Raw genomic sequence first — 22,500 nt, 5'->3', positions numbered from 1 at the left:
TTATATCTTTATGTTTGAAGCCTGGGAAATGTGGCAAAAGGTCGCAGTTCAAGGGGCCGAATACTTTCGCAAGGCACTGTATGTATGCTAGATACCTCTTCAAACTTGTATGCGATCATGGCGAAGGCCTTGAAGATGGCATCTGTGGGTCCGGTGATGGTAACTATCCGCTCCAGCTCTCTAGAGATGTTGATGCGTACCGCCCAGGGTCAAACAGTAGACACAGTCAGAGAAAAAAAGGAGATCATGAAGTACTAAATGGAATACTATCCATTTAATAATATCCATTCTTAATCTGGGTAAGGTGCATTATGGGATACATACTGCACTTACCTCTTCACGCATCTTCTTCACTGTCTCTCCTTTCTGAAAAGACAGGCAGCAGACAGACAACAGTTAAAACATCGGAGAGATGTCACATTAAAAAAATGTACTTGTCTTGAAACAGTTTTGTAATATTGATACGATTGTGATGTGTTTATGAACATGATAGTTACCTTTCCAATGATGCTTCCAACCTCCTGTAAACAGAGGTTCAACAACAGTTAGCATCAACGTCCAACTCAACACATGACAGAGACTATCCCCAAAACCTTGAAAAGCGACCTCTAATCGTCCCTCAGAACCACCAGATCTAAAAACACTTGATATGCAGTAACCTATCCAGCCCATTCAGCCAACGGTGGTCGTGAAGGAAAGGAGATAAGGAAAGTAAGCCATATGAGAGTATTGGAACCCAGCCGGTGTGTACTGTACCTTGCCGTGCATCAGAAGCCTGATGGTGAGGGTGACGTTGAGGCCTCCTTCGCCTGGCTGCTGCACCTTGGGTGGTTCCATGTTGGGATTGGATGTGAAGGAAGGGGTGTGGTCACGTAGAAGAGGAGTCCCAGGGCCAATGAGAGTGTGATGCCACAGCCAGCCAACCAGTCACCTGCAAGACAAGAGGGATGAGACACGACCACTCAATATTAGGCCCACTGGAAACAGAGGTACCAAACTACCACTGGATAACATTGATGGATATCATCTTTGAATGAACCTGCTCATGAATACCATTCGAGTTCTGTTCAGACAGGACAAGTTTTATAGACTGTGTGAGTGGCAGACAGTGCTTTAACTCTGGAGGACAATCTTTAACTCTGGGATCTTAATTTGACCTATATTGTCGCAGCAAAATAATCCTGCAGCAACAGGATTTGAATGTTTACTCCATAATGTTGCTTGATCCGTGGTTAGGCTATTAGCTGGCCAAAAGTGGCCTACATGAAAAGTGCAATAGTGTTAATATAAGTGTGTGATGGTGTTGGTTTTCAGTGAATTCATGTAAATTACGAAACTCATCCGCATTGAGCAACAGAAGGGTGATCAAATTAAGATCCTCCACCTGTACATCATAAAAATATAGGGACAGGGAAGGCCATAATCCCTGAACCCAGAACTAAATGAGTAGCTCCATTTAATGTTGTTTGACCTTTTTATTTGATTTATATCCATACAAAGGATCCTAATTCATGATTTCGACTGGCTGAGAAAAGATTTCCCGCTCTAGATCTATGGATATAGAATGTGAAGTCGTTCATTCTAAATGTTCCGTTGCCATGATGGCTGGCAACGTTCTTATCCATTGCTTGCTAGCCAACCACGGCTAACACAGTCACGTCAAACCATGCAGCTAGAATAACAGCAACGTTGCTGCATTCAATTTCATTGTATGTATCCATAAAAACGATGTTTGATTACGACTGGCTGAGAAAAGATGTCCGTCCTGACACGTTCATTCTTAATAGGACAGTGGAGATCGAATTTCAATATTGAAACAATGTTGCAAATGTCAAGAGACAGACAGCGATGTTTGGACAAACCCCTGTTGTTATAAAACCCAAATATTAAGCTAGAAACATGGGGGGAAAAATGTTAAGATGCTTTTTGCAGTGGAAACCAAGTTAATGAATTGGCTGGCTGGGCTGATGAGACACTAGATAGAGAGAGAGATTTCTCAGATTTCTCAGATGGAACAGAAAACAAGATGTCAATTTTTACGTCATAGGCTTACCCCTGCTAAACTGTTTGTTCGTGTATGGCTTAGAACACATCTCAACCAATCACAATGCTTGTTTTGACCAACCCGTTGTAGAAAGAAAGAGCGAGAACCAGAGGTTGTATGAGAGGCCAAACGGAGAGTGGGAGGCCACGGGAGGTCTCTGAGATAAGGGAGGAAAGGGTTCTGCAACCAGCTGTCTCTCTCCAATCTCCCAGAGGTCAGATTACATAAAAAGCCTTAATCCGGGTTTAAGAGCCAGGCCAGTGGTGCAGGTCTGCCACAGGGCCTGGGCAGGGACAGAAATAAACCCACTAAAACCAAGTGCAGGGGAGTGGTAGGCTGGCTGGGACCGTGGCACAATGGACTGCTGGAGCCAGGGGTTACTGGGGTTATTTGTGGTATTTTGGTGATAGAACTAGATGAGAGGATGTAACCACTCTCTGTGGTATTGTAATAAACATACTGGTTTATATGTAGCTACCACATCTGGTCTTCGTGAAGGCATATATGGTGATGGAAATGCCTTGGAATTGGGTTGAGTATTTGAAGCATTCTTCAAAAGGCGGCATGCAGAATTTTTACATGTATTTTTATTTCACCTTTATTTAACCAGGTAGGCTAGTTGAGAAGAAGTTCTCATTTGCAACTGCGACCTGGCCAAGATAAAGAATAGCAGTGTAAACAGACAACACAGAGTTACACATGGAGTAAACAATTAACAAGTCAATAACACAGAAAACAAATCATATAGACTCCAATCAGGTCCACACCTCCTGAGAGCCGTCATGTGTGGCTGAAATGAGAATGTATTTTCTCTCGTGTGCCTGGTGGTGTGTTTGAATAGCTCTCCTACCATCCACCACCTTCTCCCTCATCCACTGCAGCACAATAGAATTAGGTCACAGACTCATGATTCATCCATGCCCCATCCATGCCTTCCAGTCAACTTGCTTTTTATTTCAAGAGCTAAATATTAGGCACCATTCTCAGACGGAACTCTATTTGAGACAGCGGCAGCATAAAATGTGCCTATTGTGTCCCTTGGTTGAATAATATTTAATTTAATCCCAAATCGTTCACATTTGAATCTGAGCGCAATCAGTTATGTATTAGAATCTATTAGTAGGGTATGCAATTCAGGACACAATACCACTGTATTCAAGAGTGAGGCAACAGAGTAAAGGTTAATAAATGCGTCCGACTTAACAATTACATTATCAAACCAATTGTTGTATCTTCACCACCAGCTGGCAGTTTATTTTCAGTGCTCTGACAATGCACTGTATAAAGGGACTATTCTCATCCTCTGTTAATGAGAGTTATTACATCAACAAGTTGGAAATAAAGAAAATGGGAGATAGAGAGAGAGAAAAAGAGAGATCGAGAGATAAAGAGGTAGAGGGAGAGAGAGAGAGAGAGAGAGAGAGAGAGAGAGAGAGAGAGAGAGAGAGAGAGAGAGAGAGAGAGAGAGAGAGAGAGAGAGAAAGAGGTAGAGAGAGAGAGAAAAAGAGGTAGAGAGGTAGAGGTAGAGGTAGAGAGGTAGAGAGAGAGAGAGAGAGAGAGAGAGGAGGGAGAGAGAGAGAGCAGTATTTCTCGCATCTGGGATGTAGTTAGTAAGTGGTCAGAGAGAGCTGGCGTTGAGCTGCAGAGCTGCTGGCCTCCTCCTCTATGGTGCTTTTGCTATTGAATTAATCACGCTTTTACGCCGCGGACAACACCGTGCACAAAATGGCTCTTCCTTTTCTTTCATCTCTCCCCCTTCGTCTGCTGCCCTGCCTGCCCTCAGCCCAGTGAGAAAAGACAGCAGGCTGCAGCATCACTCCTGGAGAAGAAGCTTTACATCTGCCTGTCTTTTCATTCTCATCTTGGCTTTTTAATGTAGAGCTAACAATGGAGGATGCCTCTCTATGTAGAACCACTGACTGTGAGTGACCGAGAACAATTGACTAAATATGAAAGATAGCTGCCTTCAGTATCTGAAGGGGTGGGCAGGAGAGAGCTCTGAATGAGCAATAGTCACGGCCCTCACTGAGACAGGTGAGACTTAAATAGAAGTGACGCCATCACTGATCACCTGAAATGATTCTGGGCTGTGCAGCCAGAAGGAAAGAAGAAATGGAGAGAAAGGTATTTGGGAGAATTGGGTGACTGACATACAGAGGCCGTCCAGATGCCTTGATTAGTGCTGGGCAAAAGAAAGAACGCACTGACTGGAAGTGGATCAGCACTCCGCAGTCTTATCATGCACTGTACAAATGAGCCCAGCAATTTTCTGCAGTGTTGCCTCACCTATCTCGGCCTCACCTCTGCCCTTCCCCTGCTTCCGGTCAGCTGTGTGTGAGTTGGTGCATGTGCATGTGTGTGAGTTGGTGCATGTGCATGTGTGTACTGTATGCTTGCTCAAGCTTAGACCAAAGAGAACATGCAATCAGCATCTTTAAGATTTCCTTATTAAGAGATTGAGATTGTGTTGGAAAATGTGTTTTGCTTTAAAATCTCCACAAAGTCAGAGACTGATTATATGAAACATCAACCCAAAGGCTCTTACAGGGCACGTGAAAAAAGACTGAGATCTGAGGAATGGGAAAATGGAGGACAGAACTTGCAGTATAATCTCGGCCAAAGCCCCGTCATCTGTTCCATTTTAATCCACCGAGCTAGAGATATGCTGTTATGATTTTGATATAAACCCTCCATAAAAGCATACCTTTGTGAGCCAAAGCAGTAGAGAGAGGGAGACCACTAAACTGAGGGTGACTCAAGACGTTGGCGGCTTTTTCACAAGCAGTGCACCCCATTCATATACTCTGTATGTTGGCCTGCTCTGACTCTAATTGACCCCGATTCTACAAATGACCTTTGAGCTCAATCATAGTGTAATTAATTGAGCATGCGTTAACACACAAGCAAACAAAAAGGGGCCACGCATATATGCATATGGCACACAAATCGTAGCTGCATTCTCTTTGGTTGGCCACGTTTGCTGGGAAAGATGGGAGATGAGTGACGCGAGCATTGTAATCTGTTATGAGGAGCCAAGAGAAACGCCAGGGATCCAGTCCATTCGACATTCTGAGCACTAAACAGACTTTTTCGTAGGAAAATAGCTGCAGTGAACTACTCACTAAAAGCAAGTCAGCACCCTCAAATAGCACCGATATGCCCCGTCAATCACCGTTGACCTCTCACCTCTAACCTTTAGACGGCCTGTGTTGAGCCTTAAGGATGTCCTATGTATCCTCAATACCATGAGGACGCACAGAAGGAAACCCATATGAAGAACTCCATCTACTTTCATGACTCAGGCAGAACCGTCTCCTGCATGACTGAGCCTGTCACTAAAATCATCATTCTACTTCTAATAGATTGGAATGCTGGATTCAAAATGCCCTGCTGTCAGTAAGTAAGGGCCACAGTGGACAGCAGAGAAGTACATGTTGATATTAGATATTCAAGTTGAACTTGTGTTGCTGTTGGAAAATAAAATAACCAAATATACTTGTTGTTGTACTGAAGGGGCCAGAGACAGAATTGCACCCACCCAAGTTGTCAGATCTTCCTTTGAAAAACTCTTACATGGGGGACAATGAATATAGAATAGAATAGAATAGAATGTGTTTGTAGATGCAGGACACTGAGAAGTGAGCAGCAGCTCTGGTCTCATCTGACGCTAACTAGGCTTTGGTTGCAGTGTGATTGGAGGGTGGAGAAGGGGAGGTGGGGAGGGGGCGTCTGTGGTGCTGAGCGAACGGCCTTCCTCTCCTCTACCCGGCTGTGACAGTACACTCAAGAGCTGTCACTCTAGATCAGCCGCCCCTGCGCTGAGACCTCAGCCTACATCACAGTCAAAACAGGGCGACCACTCACTCCCTCGCACTGAAGTAGTGCCCTCACCAGGCAAGGCGACACTGGAGAAAGAGAGGGTTGGGGCATGGGTGGCCCCAAAAACACTTGTCCATGTCCCCTAATTAGAATCCAATCACAAAATGGGGTTGTAAAATGTGCCATTGCCTACTGACAGGATAGAGAATGTAGACCCCGTTTTGCGTTGTAGCATTACCATGTTGTACTGTGGCTGTGGTGAAGTAAAGAAGAGCGGGCGGTCGGCCATCTTAGATTAGCTTGTCACTAAGTCAAGGCTCCTCTGAATGAGCATGCATGGATTTACAGATCACAGTCATGTTAAATGGATCAAAGTGTAAACACATATCTTTTTATCATTTTGAAATTCTATAATATCATTTTGATCGTAGTATTTTTACTTCCTTGATAGATCACAAGGATATTTAGTTTTCTAAATTCCAATACAAATATTAATTTGATCATTTCAACAACAGAACATAGTGCCAGCCTTCGGTATTGTTTATTTGAGATGTCGATTATGCAATATTTGATCTTTTAAACCTGTCTGACCATTACGGAGGAAACGTACATTCCAACGATTTGGTGCTTCCTTTGTTCAATCCCACGGTTCACATGAATTAGTGATAATGACAAATGACACGTTGACTGTTCCTACAGACCAAAAACACCATCAAGAGAGCTAATTTGATAGTGAGGATGATTGGGATAATGGTCGTGAGGACTAGATACATCCATCTCATGGGCTATCAGGTTCTGTTACCATTCAGTGTGGACAAGGTCAGCGGAACCTATCGCAATAGAAACGACGCCACTTCTGATCTGCAAAACATCACAATGTCATTAGAACCCACCTTAAAGGAACAATTAACCGATAATTCCATTAAACAATTAGCCCCAATGTATACGATCACAAGGGTGAGTCAATAGCAGGGAACATGGAGGGACCACAAAGAAAGGGGTCCAACCAACCAACAAGCTAAACTGGCGATTCTCAAGGGAATACAGAAATACTTTCACAGCACACATGGGGCGCAACACCCTTTGTATTTGCCTAATGAAGGACACACTAAGAGCAAATTCTAAAACAATGGAGTCAGATCGATGTCCACTGTATTACAAAACAAGGGGTTTTCAAATAACGATGGGATTGAGATAATAAACTCGCAACATGTCAACGGCTGCTGTTCCCGCACCACTTAACGATAACTCTACAGACATTCATTCATTATTGAAGACATTTCCCAACTCAACATTGGCCAATATCTCCTGCTGCCAGTTTAAAGCCAGGAGACTACCCATGAAGCCTTTTTTACACATGGTCTAACAGTAGCCTACTGTACGTACATATGATACAGTCAATTGTACTATTTTACAATTCCACCATATATGCTTATAAAAATAAATGCATATTTGAATAGTAACAATATGACCATTGGACTCATCAAACCTTCCTCAAACCTGATCTAGAAGCTGAAAATAGGCATTACCTTCGTGCAGCGTAAAACAGATGGCGACCACTCGACGTTTCGCAAAAAAGATTAAAAAACACAGAAGGAAAATGATTTTTCCCTCTCCCCTTTGCTATGCCCAGTCTGGATCGGGATATCTGATTGGTTGGAAAGGCCAAATCACATGGGCGAGACAGAGAACCCGTGACCCCTCTGTAAATAAAATGACGAAATGAAACAGCCTTGCATCCTAGCCGGACAATTTGTGTCAGTGTGATACCCTGACTACACTGACGATGTTGTGGTCTACTGTAAATAGGCTGAATGATGAGGAGGGATGGGGTCACCATCCCCTCCCCCGACCCCCAAACAGAAAACAATGGGGTGCCTAGTGAGGCACACTGGCATTGGGGCATGTCTACAGAGGCGGGGTTTCAAAGTCTGCATAGCCACCCCCAGGCACTCGCCTGTCCTGTAGGTCAATTGTTCCAACTCACCAACCTACCAACCCAACCCAACTCACCAACAACTCACCAACTCAACCCACAACCCAACCCACCAACTCGCAACTCACCAACCCACCAACCCACCAACTCACCACCAACCCGCAACTCACCAACCCACCAACTCACCAACTCACCAACCCACCAACCCACCCAACTCACCAGCTCAACCCACCAACCCACCCCGCAACTCACCAACTCACCAACCCCACCAACCCCACCAACTCACCAACTCACCAACCCACCAACCCACCAACTCCGCAGCCCACCAACCACCAACTCACAAAACCCACCAACCCACCAACCCACCACCTTCTTCTCTTGCTGATCATGAACACAACACCCAAAGTATTTTCAGATACAACAACCGCCACGGAACGCCAGCACAAACCCACAGACCCCCAACGTCTGTGACAAGGGACTACCAGGGTTAGTGGTTGGTTTGTGGATTGGGGTGGTGGTCTGTGACAAGGGACTAACAGTGGTTGGTTTGTGGGTTGCGGTGGTGGTCTGTGACAAGGGACTACCAGGGTTAGTGGTTGGTTTGTGGGTTGGGTGGTGGTCTGTGTGCCCTGGAGGATGAGGCTGGTAGAGATGGCGATGCAGAGATCAAAGCCCAGACCCCACATCACATGTCTGTCGTAAGATCCAGCCGCCCTCGAACCAACCTGGCTCCTCCCGGCTGTCTTTTAATCTGCGTGTGTGTGTGTGAGTGTTTGTGGAATTACAGGGAGCTTTAGAGGCATCCCGTCCAGATTATCCAATCCAGCTAAAATCCAACCCGGTGTCAGATGGACAGTTGTGCAGGGACCCCAGCAGCACAGACAGAATGTAGGGTTTAGGGGGTGGAGGGTTTAAGGGGTGGAGGGTTTAAGGGAGGCGATGTGGGCTACGGGGGTACAGGCATTGGATTAGGGGCAACACAAAAAATGAGGAGTGTGTCCCACCTAAATTTGAATTGTTCAGAGGGAAGCAAGAAGCATATCTCGGTTTATATATGTCCTCTTAAACACTCAACGTCTATCTATCTATCTATCTATCTATCTATCTATCTATCTATCTATCTATCTATCTATCTATCAAATTAAATTAAATTCAAGGGGCTTTATTGGCATGGGAAACATGTGTTAACATTGCCAAAGCAAGTGAGGTAGATAATATACAAAAGTGAAATAAACTATAAAAATTAACAGTAAACATTACACATACAGAAATTTCGAAACAATAAAGACATTACAAATGTCATATTATACATATATATATATATATATATATATATATATATATATATACAGGGTTGTAACAATGTACAAATGTTCAAATGGTTAAAGAACACAAGGAAAATAAATAAGCATAAATATGGGTTGTATTTACAATGGTGTTTGTTTTCACTGGTTGCCCTTTTCTTGTGGCAACAGGTCTCAAATCTTGCTGCTGTGATGGCACACTGTGGAATTTCCCCAGTAGATATGGGAGTTTATCAAAATTTGATTTGTTTTCGAATTCTTTGTGGATCTGTGTAATCTGAGGGAAATATGTATCTCTAATATGGTCATACGTTGGATAGGAGGTTAGGAAGTGCAGTTCAGTTTCCACCTCATTTTGTGGGCAGTGTGCACATAGCCTGTCTTCTCTTGAGAGCCAGGTCTGTCTACGGTGGCCTTCCTCAATAGCAAGGCTATGATCACTAAGTCTGTACATAGTCAAAGCTTTCCTTAAGTTTGGGTCAGTCACAGTGGACAGGTATTCTGCCACTGTGTACTCTCTGTTTAGGGCCAAATAGCATTCTAGCTTGCACTGCTTTTTTGTTAATTCTTTCCAATGTGTCAAGTAATTATCTTTTTGTTTTCTCATAACTTGGTTGGGTCTGTTTGGTTGTGTTTGTGAACAGAGCCCCAGGACCAGCTTGCCTAGGGGACTCTTCTCCAGGTTCATCTCTCTGTAGGTGATGGCTTTGTCATGGAAGGTTTGGGAATCACTTCCTTTTAGGTGGTTGAAGAATTTAACAGCTCTTTTCTGGATTTGGATAATTAGTGGGTATCAACCTAATTCTGCTCTGCATGCATTATTTGGTGTTCCACGTTGTACACTGAGGATATTTTTGCAGAATTCTGTATGCAGAGTCTCAATTTGGTGTTTGTCCCATTTTGTGAAGTCTTGGTTGGTGGCGGACCCCCAGACCTCACAACCGTAAAGGGCAATGGGCTCTATGACCGATTCAAGTATTTTTAGCCAGATCCTAATTGGTATGTTGAAATTTATGTTCCTTTTGATGGCATAGAATGCCCTTCTTGCCTTGTCTCTCAGATCGTTCACAGCTTTGTGGAAGTTACCTGTGGCGCTGATGTTCAGGCCAAGGTATGTATAGTTTTTTTGTATTTGTGGTCCTGGCGACTGGACCTTTTTTGGAACACCATTATTTTGGTCTTACTGAGATTTACTGTCAGGGCCCAGGTCTGACAGAATCTGTGCAGAAGATCTAGGTGCTGCTGTAGGCCCTCCTTGGTTGGTGACAGAAGCACCAGATCATCAGCAAACAGTAGACATTTGACTTCGGATTCTAGTAGGGTGAGGCCGGGTGCTGCAGCCTTTTCTAGTGCCCGAGCCAATTCACTGATATATATGTTGAAGAGGGTGGAGCTTAAGCTGCATCCCTGTCTCACCCCACGACCCTGTGTGAAGAAATGTGTGCATTTTTGCCAATTTTAACCGCACACTTGATGTTTGTGTACATGGATTTTATAATGTCGTATGTTTTACCCCCAACACCACTTTCCATCCATTTGTATAGCAGACCCTCATGCCAAATTGAGTCAAAGGCTTTTTTGAAATCAACAAAGCATGAGAAGACTTTTCCTTTGTTTTGGTTTGTTTGGTTGTCAATTAGGGTGTGCTGGGGGGAAAAAAAAAGCCAATTTGACATTTGCTCAGTACATTGTTTTCGTTGAGGAAATGTACGAGTCTGCTGTTAATGATAATGCAGAGGATTTTCCCAAGGTTACTGTTGACGCATATTCCACGGTAGTTATTGGGGTCAAATTTGTCTCCACTTTTGTGGATTGGGGGAATCAGTCCTTGGTTCCAATTTTTGGTGAAGATGCCAGAGCTAAGGAGGATGTTAAAGAGTTTTAGTATAGCCAATTGGAATTTGTTGTCTGTATATTTGATAATATACATAATATACCGGGGGCAAACTACCTGCCCTCCAGGACACCTACACCACCCGATGTTACAGGAAGGCCATAAAGATAATCAAGGACATCAACCACCCGAACCACTGCCTGTTCACCCCGCTATCATCAGAAGGCGAGGTCAGTACAGGTGCATCAAAGCTGGGACCGAGAGACTGAAAAAGCAGCTTCTATCTCAAGGCCATCAGACTGTTAAACAGCCACTACTAACATTGAGTGGCTGCTGCCAACACACTGTCATTGACACTGACCCAACTCCAGCCACTTTAATAATGGGAATTGATGGGAAATGATGTAAATATATCACTAGCCACTTTAAACAATGCTACCTTATATAATGTTACTTACCTACATTATTCATCTCATATGCATACGTATATACTGTACTCTACATCATCGACTGCATCCTTATGTAATACATGTATCACTAGCCACTTTAACTATGCCACTATGCCACTTTGTTGCAGCTGCAGGATTGTGACCCGTTTTTGTTTGTTATGTTGTCATAGTTGTGCCCAGTGGGGGCATATGTAGGAGGAATGCTGTCAACTGCAGGCAGGTGTTTGTCCCCCCTGTGTGCTGAGGGTCAGGTTCTTGTCTGGTTCTGGCATTTAGGTCGCCACAATCTATCTATCTATCTATCTATCTATCTATCTATCTATCTATCTATCTATCTATCTATCTATCTATCTATCTATCTATCTATCTATCTATCTATCTATCTATCTATCTATCTATCTATCTATCTATCTATCTATCTATCTATCTATCTATCTATCTATCTATCTATCTATCCCAAAAACACAGAATGATCCCCATAGCCGCCCTACCGCCCCGCCTGTCGATTGGCCCATGGGAGAATACCACAAATAGAGCATTCAATTTGCTCCACATCGAATCACAAGAGGCTGAGAGAGGCATAGTGTCACAGGAATCTGCTTTATATTCAAATAACGCTGTTGGCTCTCCTTCAAAACCAAGAGTACATGGTGGAAGCCCCACAGACACAGACTTGAACTTTACGTTTTCCTCAAGTTATTACCATGTAAGGCCTTGTCCCTATAGTTTTAGACAGCGTCCTCTCCTTGTCTCCTTTCCTTAGGGCCCACTGATCTGAAAGGACTTGATAGGTGAAAGTGATATTGTGGAACTGGGAAACCTGTCCCAGTCGTTGCACCTATCAGTGCTCATGAAGGAAAGGACATAAGGAAAGAAATACATTTGAGAGTATTGGGACGTGGCCAATGTATTCCTCCATATACCAAGGCAGTCACAGTGCATGTTTTGCAATAAACAGTTATGCACTTGAGATGGCAAGGATATTTACATCTCAAGTCCATGCAAAAGGTCCAGAGTGAGTCTTGTAGAAGGCCTCTTTACCTAGTAGTATTCATATGGTCAGGCAGTATACAGTATCTTACCAGTTCAGATGAAGGGAAAGTTCCAGAGGAGGAGATGGAGGTTCAGTTTGGGATCAGACAAACATGGAGGACAACGGACACTGTGAGGTATGGGCTGGCTGGCCTGCTTCTATATGTAAACTTTCCCTCATAGCCTCCAGCAAGGTGACCAGCCCAGCCCAGCCCAACCCAGACTAGCCCTCGGTGGAAGAAGCACCCTCCCCATAGCCACCCCAGTCCCTGTCAGGTACAGGCAGGCCTGATGGAGGCAGAAGGGGCGTGAAGGAGAGGAAGAGGAGCGAGGGGAGAGAGGGATCAGGAGAACAGCCAATCCCGCTAGTGATTGTTGACGTGGTGACTGAAGGAGGCGGGGCTGACCTCACTGAGGTACCAAATAACAAGTGTTGTGTGGGTGTGTCTATGTGTGTGTGTGTGTGTGTGTGTGTGTGTGTGTGTGTGTGTGTGTGTGTGTGTGTGTGTGTGTGTGTGTGTGTGTGTGTGTGTGTGTGTGTGTGTGTGTGTGTGTGTGTGTGTGTGTTGTTTGGGTGTGCGCGTGCGTGTGTGTGTTTGGGTGTGCGCGTGCGTGTGCGTGTGTGTGTGTGTGTGTGTGTGTGTGTGTGTGTGTGTGTGTGTGTGTGTGTGTGTGTGTGTGTGTGTGTGTGTGTGTGTGTGTGTGTGTGTGTGTGTGTGTGTGTCACAAAGGGACTTTTGTGGAAGTGATTATCTAAGCACTTCCCCTGACCCAATGTACATTTTATATCAATACTTTTATGCAACCAACTGACGTATCCTGGGCTGCATGACCATTAAAAATGTCATTATTGATTGCGGGAGAAGCCACAAGCCACATGCCCTTGGTCCCCATGCTTTGTCTACAGTACCTAACAAACAGACACTGAATAAGATTTGTCTTACAACATGCTTTACAGCCAGGCAGAATGGTGCTTTAACAAGTTTAACAAGGGCCCAGTTTTCTAAACTTATCTGGATTTTGCCTATCGGATAGGATTAAATGCATAGAAATAGAATGAATAGGACAGATGTATCATTGACTTGAATGGGGACTCCCGCTCTATTCATTCTGTTTCTAGGCATTTTATATTTCTGCGCATCGCTTTTGAAAAACTGGGCCCTGATGTCCGGTTTTGATCATAGAATAGAGCCGTGTAATCTTTGACCATCTTTTCATCCCAATGAGCAGCATTACACGCCCGTGGGGATAAGAGTGCACGGCACTTCTTTCTGTCTCAGGCAAAACAACAGACCTCCTCTGCCGGGCTGCTTCCTCTCCCCTCCCCTTCTAAAAGCCTCCCCTTCCCCTCTGTGCCCCCACAGACCCATAATCCACACCAACAATCCCAGCCCCTAATGGAAAATATGGCCTGACCCTCTCCACTGATGTGGTCAATGCAGCCAGTAATGGGTCCACATTGCCTTGCAGCTAAAACCAATCATGAATGGGGTGAAATGGAACTTTAACCGTGTTGGTCTGTCTCTTGTGTCACGTGTCGTATGTGGTCTTCCTTTAGTAATGCCAGTGTCCGTATATACAGAGGAATAGTCCTTTCAACTTCTAATCAAACGCAACATTCACTGACGCTATTCACCTCCTCAATAGATTGTTGTTTTGCGACATCATTTCTCAACGAGCGATTTGTAGATTTGTCAGTGTTCTATAAGTCATTATAAACAGGGTGGTTTGAGCCCTGAATGCTGATTGGCTGACAGCCGTGGTATATCAGACAGTATACCACTGGTCTGATAAACCATTTATTTTTAATGCTCTAATTACGTTGGTAACCCATTTATAACAGGAATAAGGCACCTCAGGGGTGTAACGTCGTTCTTCGTTTGTAGAAAGAGAGTCGGACCGAAATGCAGCGTGGTGGTTACTCATGACTTTAATGGAAAAAGTGACACATGAAATAACTATACAAAATACAAAAACAACAAACGGAACGTGAAACCTAAATACAGCCTATCTGGTGAAACTACACAGAGACAGGAACAATCACCCACGAAATACACAGTGAAACCCAGGCTACCTAAATACGGTTCCCCATCAGAGACAACAGAATCACCTGACTCTGATTGAGAACCGCCTCAGGCAACCAAGCCTATACTAGACACACCCTAATCAACCATAATCCCAAAGCCTACAAAAAACCCAATACGACAATACAATAAACCCATGTCACACCCTGGCCTGAACAAAATATATAACGAAAACACAAAATACAATGACCAAGGCGTGACAAGGGGTTTGTGAGTAAATAGCCAATATACCACGACTAAGACCAGCCCTTAACCGTGATATATTAGCTATATACCACACCCCTTGGGTGTAATTGTTTAAATAACATATCCTATACAGTACAAGTTACACTAATCAAATCAAATGACCACATTGATGGAAAATCCATCCATGGTTAGAATTAGTGATGATATCAGACATGTGGGTTATACGGTTTAGTGCTATGTGATGACATCAGACATGAAGGTCAGGACAGAGACTATAACCAGCCAAAGTACCGCAGCACCATGGATACAGGACAGGGGTTATAACCAGCCAGAGTACTGCATCACCATGGATACAGGACAGAGATTATGACCAGCCAAAGTACCGCACCACCATGGATACAGGACAGAGATTATAACCAGCCAGAGTACTGCAGCACCATGGATACAGGACAGAGATTATAACCAGCCAGAGTACTGCACCACCATGGATATAGGACAGAGATTATAACCAGCCAAAGTACCGCACCACCATCGATACAGAACAGGGATTATAACCAGCCAGGTACTGCACCACCATGGATACAGGACAGAGATTATAACCAGCCAGAGTACTGCACCACCATGGATACAGGACAGAGATTATAACCAGCCAGAGTACTGCACCACCATGGATACAGGACAGAGATTATAACCAGCCAGAGTACTGCACCACCATGGATACAGGACAGAGATTATAACCAGCCAGAGTACTGCAGCACCATGGATACAGGACAGAGATTATAACCAGCCAGAGTACTGCACCACCATGGATATAGGACAGAGATTATAACCAGCCAAAGTACTTCACCACCATGGATACAGGACAGGGATTATAACCAGCCAGAGTACTGCACCACCATTATAACCAGGAGTATGCAGGACAGAGATTATAACCAGCCAGAGTACTGGATCATCCACCATGCACCACCATGGATATAAAACAGAGATTATAACCAGCCAGAGTACTGCACCACCATGGATATAAAACAGGGGTATAACCAGCCAAGTACTGCACCACCATGGATATAGGACAGAGATTATAACCAGCCAAAGTACTGCATCACCATGGATAAAGGACAGAGGTTATAACCAGCCAGAGTACTGCCCACCATGGATATAAACAGAGATTATAACCAGCCAGAGTACTGCATCACCATGGATACAGGACAGAGATTATAACCAGCCAAAGTACCGCAGCACCAGCACCATACATATACAGATAACCAGCCAACAGTTACTGCATCACCATGGATTATTATACCAGCCAGAGTACTGCATCACCATGGATACAGGACAGAGATTATAACCAGCAGTACCAGACCATGGATACAGGACAGCCAGCCAAAGTACTGCACCATGGATATAGGACAGGACAGAGTACTGTATGGATATTATAACCAGCCAGAGTACTGCACCACCATGGATATAAAACAGAGATTATAACCAGCCAAAGTACCGCAGCACCATCGATAAAGGACAGGGGTTATAACCAGTACTGCATCACCATGGATATAGGACAGAGATTACTGCGCCCACCATGGATATAGGACAGAGATTATAACCAGCCAGAGTACTGCATCACAATGGATATAGGACAGAGATTATAACCATGGATATGGGACAGAGATTATAAACAGCCAGAGTACTGCACCACCATGGAAATAGGACAGAGATTATAACAGCAGCACCATCATGGATACAGGACAGAGATTATAACCAGCCAGAGTACTGCATCCACCAGAGTACTGCACCACCATGGATATAGGACAGAGATTATAACCAGCCAGAGTACTGCACCACCATGGATACAGGACAGAGATTATAACCAGCCAAAGTGCACCACCATGGATATAGGACAGAGATTATAACCATACGCATACAGGACAGGACAGAGATTATAACCAGCCAGAGTACTGCATCACCATGGATATAGGACAGAGATTATAACCAGCCAGAGTACTGTGGACCACCATGGATACAGGACAGAGATTATAACCAGCCAGAGTACTGCACCACCATGGATATAGGACAGAGATTATAACCAGCCAAAGTACCGCAGCACCATCGATACAGGACAGGGATTATAACCAGCCAGAGTACTGCACCACCATGGATATAGGACAGATTATAACCACCAGAACTGCATCACCATGCCAGAGAACTGCTGCACCACCATGGATATAGGACAGAGATTATAACCAGCCAAGTACTGCATCACCAATAAAGGACAGGGGTTATAACCAGCCAGAGTACTGCGCCACCATGGATATAGGACAGAGATTATAACCAGCCAGTACTGCATCACCATATACAGGACAGGGGTTATAACCAGCCAAAGTACCACCATGGATATAGGACAGAGATTATAACCAGCCAGAGTACTGCACCACCATTATGACCAGCCAGATACTGCAGGATACAGAGATTATAACCAGCACCATCGAAGTTATACCAAGTACTGCACACCATGGATATAGGATACAGGACTGTAGGATACAGGACAGAGATTATAACCAGCCAGAGTACTGCACCACCATGGATATAGGACAGAGATTATAAGCCACAGCGATACAGGACAGAGTATAACTGCACCACCATGGATATATGGACACAGGACAGAGATTATAACCAGCCAGAGTACTGCACCACCATGGATATAGGACAGAGATTATAACCAGCCAGAGTACTGCACCACCATGGATATAGGACAGAGATTATAAACAGCCAGAGTACTGCACCACCATGGATATAGGACAGAGATTATACCAGACAGAATACTGCACCACCATGATATAGGACAGAGATTATAACCAGCCAGAGTACTGCACCACCATGGATATAGGACAGAGATTATAACCAACAGAGTACTGCACCACCATGGATATAGGACAGAGATTATAACCAGCCAGAGTACTGCACCACCATGGATATAGGACAGAGATTATAAACAGCCAGAGTACTGCACCACCATGGATATAGGACAGAGATTATAACCAGCCAGAGTACTGCATCACCATGGATATAGGACAGAGATTATAACCACCATGGATATAGGACAGAGTACTGCACCACCATGGATATAGGACAGAGATTATAAACAGCCAGTACTGCACCACCATGATAAAGGACAGAGATTATAACCAGCCAGAGTACTGCACCACCATGGATAAGGACAGAGATTATAACCAGCCAGAGTACTGCACCACCATGGATATAGGACAGAGATTATAACCAGCCAGAGTACTGCACCACCATGGATACAGGACAGAGATTATAACCAGCCAGAGTACTGCACCACCATGGATACAGGACAGAGATTATAACCAGCCAGAGTACTGCACCACCATGGATACAGGACAGAGACTATAACCAGACAGATTACTGCACCACCATGGATAAAGGACAGAGATTATAACCAGCCAGAGTACTGAACCACCATGGATACAGGACAGCATGACAGAGATTATAACCAGCCAGAGTACTGCACCACCATGGATAAAGGACAGAGATTATAACCAGCCAGAGTACTGCACCACCATGGATAAAGGACAGAGATTATAACCAGCCAGAGTACTGCACCACCATGGATAAAGGACAGAGATTATAACCAGCCAGAGTACTGCCCACCATGGATAAAGTTATAACTACTGTGGAGTGCAGCTAGTGGAAGCACTAGTGGTAGTCTGTAATATCTGTCTCTTCCATTAAGGATCTGCAGAGGGCACAGTAGAGAGGGGACTTTGTCTCCCTTTGTGTTTAGATGGATAAAGCTACATGTACCATGCTCTAGGGTCTCTCTCTGTGTTCTACTCTCTCCTTTCCCTCCTCTCTCTCTCTTTTCTCCTCTCTCTCTTTGACTGTCTTCTCGTAGGCTATCTGAAGCATACATCACTTGTTTTGAGATGATTAATGACTGTGCACATTTTGCTGGTAGTTGAGGGAGATCTGTGTGTGTGTATGTGTGCCTGTTTATACCTGCGCTGTTGATCCTGGGGTCAATAGAAACACTTTGTCTAATACTGCCGACACATAGTGTGATATAAATTGAACTTGACCCCGTCAGTTGAACTGGCACCCGGAGCATCTCACCCACATGTACAGAGGGAGGTGGCATGTTCTCAGCCGTAGGTCTTCAATCTCATAGCTTGGTGACCGGGACGACTATACAAACACTGTAGAATACATCACAGAAGGGCCCAAGTAAGAGGCTTCTAATCATACTGTACGTATCACCATTCACCACCCACAGTGAGCACTTAAAGCTTGGAGACTGGGACACATGTTTATCCCTGACAAGTAGGCTACAGACCACACACACACAGGCACCAAATGCACAAAAATGACACACAAATGCCTGCACTTGCACACTCCTGCACTGACTGGCTGTAAGCTAAAGCTGCCAGTTGTGGTGACAAAGGACACAAGATACCCAGGGTGGCCTTAGCCACTGTGTGTGTGTGTGTGTGTGTGTGTGTGTGTGTGTGTGTGTGTGTGTGTGTGTGTGTGTGTGTGTGTGTGTGTGTGTGTGTGCGTGCGTCGTGCGTGCGTGCGTGCGTGCGTGCGTGCGTGCGTGCGTGTGTGTGTGTGTGTGTGTGTTGACAGTGGCACATCAAGCATTACAGAGGCTAGAGGCAAAGAAAGTCACCAGACCCTCAGAGATGGCCCTTTGCAACCTGGCACTACACATTAAACTCTGCAGCAGCTTGGGTGTAGGCCTCCTGTAGGCCTATGGACTGCACTGGGCGTCTTTAGTTAAGCATAGACGTAATGTGCTTTTAATAGAAAATAAAATAAAGAGGGGGGTAGGAGTAGGGCAGGGCAGGGCAAGGGAGGGAGGGCAGGGGAGGGGTAGGGAGGGACTTACCACAGACAAGCTGGACCACTGGGATCAGGACATGGGCAGTGGTTGTGTTTGGAGGAGGGGAGCTAGGTGGCTGACAGACAAGTTCAGATCATCAGCTCCAGCGGGACCAGCATCAACCCATTCTAGAGAGAGGAGGAAAACACAAGAACCATTAAGAATACATTTCAAACTGTTACCATTTTTTTTTTTATTACAGAAAAATGTGAATATTCATGACTGAAACGAGTACTGTAAAATAGAGCATACGGTAAAATAAATAATTTCAGCCCACATGAAAAAATGCTTCAGTTTACAAGAGAGTACTACAGTACTTACTATATAATTTTGTAGTAAACTGTAGTATACTGTAGAATACTATACCACACACTGAAGTATGCCTCGATCATGTGTAGTATTACTATATCATGTTGTAGTACATCGTAGAATACTATAGTAAATACTACAGTATACTATATTCAACAAAATCACTACAGTAAATACTACAGTAACTACAGTACCACATTTGCATACAGTATAACCTGCCCATTCCCCTCCCCCATGTCTCAATTTGTGCCAACCATAAGTAAGAAGCCAACCAACATTTTTTTTCTTGAGGCCCCTCAACGGCCGATTTTATTCCTTGAGGCCCCCTATAATTTTGCACAACAAACCCAAGTTAGACAGGCCCAATGGGCTAAAACTGGACCAGCCCATCTGGCATTTGCCCGAAATGCCAGATGGTCAGTCCGCCCCTGGCTAAAAGGCAGAACAAACACCATATGTGGACCTACACCATTAGTGTATGCATAAATGGCTTTCATCATTAGTAAACTCAACAAAACTCAAATTAGTAGCATTCGCTTATGCTGCAAATAACAGCCTACTTATATTGTGTGAAAAGGTGCATGTGTGTGTGTGTGTGTGTGTGTGTGTGTGTGTGTGTGTGTGTGTGTGTGTGTGTGTGTGTGTGTGTGTGTGTGTGTGTGTGTGTGTGTGTGTGTGTGTGTGTGTGTGTGTGTGTGTGTGTGTGTGTGTGTGTGTGTTGATTATCAGCCTAATGGGTAATGTCAGAAGATCATGCTGTTCTTACCAAGAGGGGTCCAGGAAATCTCCTTGCTGTTCTCCTCCATGTCATGGGACCCTGTCTTATCCCACATTCCAGAATAACATGGAAGATTCCACGTCTCCACTTCAAATCCACCCGGAGACTAGAAAAGAGTCAAACATTTGCAGGCAGGGTTAAATGTGAGTTTTGATTGAACATGGACTATCTCAATCAACCGCTTTTCCATTATTATTTCTGATTTCCCCTATTGGACCCCCTGTTGCCGCTGAAACACTTTAGATAGAATTAACCACAATATAGATGATGAAGTTGTCTCCAGATCTTGATTAGAAAAGTCGGCTAGACAGTGGGAGGTCAGCGGATGTCATCAACATCAATGGCACATAACGCAATGATAACCTGCCACTCTGAGGGTGGTTTAGGACAAGTCGTGTGTGTTCAATGTGCTTGGCCTGCCAAAGGAAAGAGTCATTTTACCACTGTGGCTGCTGTTTCAACAGGATAACAGTGCCCTCTGTTGGTCGCTGTGTTCAAATACAACTCACTGTTGGACTGAGGACAGAAATGCTCTGAATGCAATATGCTATTACATCAGAACGCTTCTTAGCAAAGCCTACCACGATGAATCAGACTGTTTCATATTTTATGACCTCTAAAAAGGAAGTCCTGTGCTGTCTTCTGCCCCTTCTCACTTTCACCACCTTAAAGGGGCAATCTGCAGTTGCTAAAGTTGAAGTCGGAGGTTTACATACACTTCGGTTGGAGTCATTAAAACTTGTTTTTCATCCACTCCACCAACGTTTTGTTAATGAACTGTAGTTTTGGCAAGTCGCTTAGGACATCTACTTTGTGCATGACACAACTAATCTTTCCAACAATTGTTTACAGACAGATTATTTAATTTATAATTCGCAACTCACAATTCAAGTGGGTCAAACGTTCACATACACTAAATTGACTGTGCCTTTAAATAGCTTGGAAAAGTCCAGAAAATAATGTCATGGCATTAGAAGCTTCTGATAGGCTAATTGACATCATTTGAGTCAATTGAAGTGTACCTGTGGATGTATTTCAAGGACTACCCTTCTAACTCAGTGCCTCTTTTTCTTGACATCATGGGAAAATCAAAAGAAATCAGCCAAGAAAAAAATTGTAGACCTCCACAATTCTGGTTCATCCTTGGGAGAAATTTCAAACGACTGAAGGTACCACGTTCATCTGTACAAACAATAGTACACAAGTATAAACACCATGGGACCAGAAAGCCGTCCTTACCGCTCAAGGAAGGCGCATTCTGTCTCCTAAGATGAAACGTACTTTGGTGCAAAAAGTGCAAATCAATCCCAGAACAGCAGCAAAGGACCTTGTGAAGTGCTGGAGGAAACAGGTACAAAAGTATCTATATCTACAGTAAAACGAGTCCTATATCTACATAACCTGAAAGGTCGCTCAGCAAGGAAGAAGCCACTTCTCCAAAGCCGCCATCAAAAAGCCAGACCAAGGTTTGCAACTACACATGGGATCGTACTTTTTGGAGAAATGTCCTCTGGTCTCATGAAACAAAAATAGATCTGTTTGGTCATAATGACCATCATTATGCTTGGAGGAAGGGGGATGGTTGCAAGCAGAAGGGGATGCTTGCAAGCAGAAGAACACCATCCCAACCGTGAAGCAAGGGGGTGGAAGCATCATGTTGTGGGGTGCTTTGGAGCAGGAGGGACTGGTGCACTTCACAAAATAGATGGCATCATGAGGAAAGACAATTTATGTGGATATATTGAAGCAACATCTCAAGCGTCAGTCAAGGAGTTAAGCTTGGTCGCAAATGGGTCTTCCAATGGACAATGACCCCAAGACATTTCCA

The 22,500-nt window shown here is 44.3% G+C and overlaps 1 pseudogene; it reads right to left on the bottom strand.

Annotated features, from left to right (window-relative positions):
* LOC127920695 (poly(rC)-binding protein 3-like) overlaps nt 1–19,708 on the bottom strand; it is a 21,888-nt pseudogene extending 2,180 nt beyond the window's left edge.
* Nucleotides 19,709–22,500: the final 2,792 nt, after the last annotated feature.

The sequence above is a fragment of the Oncorhynchus keta genome, unplaced genomic scaffold (genome assembly GCF_023373465.1).
Source record: "Oncorhynchus keta strain PuntledgeMale-10-30-2019 unplaced genomic scaffold, Oket_V2 Un_contig_20292_pilon_pilon, whole genome shotgun sequence".
Lineage (NCBI taxonomy): Eukaryota > Metazoa > Chordata > Actinopteri > Salmoniformes > Salmonidae > Oncorhynchus > Oncorhynchus keta.
The sequence above is the reverse complement of the archived record's forward strand: the minus strand, read 5'-3'. Positions and strand labels throughout refer to the sequence as shown.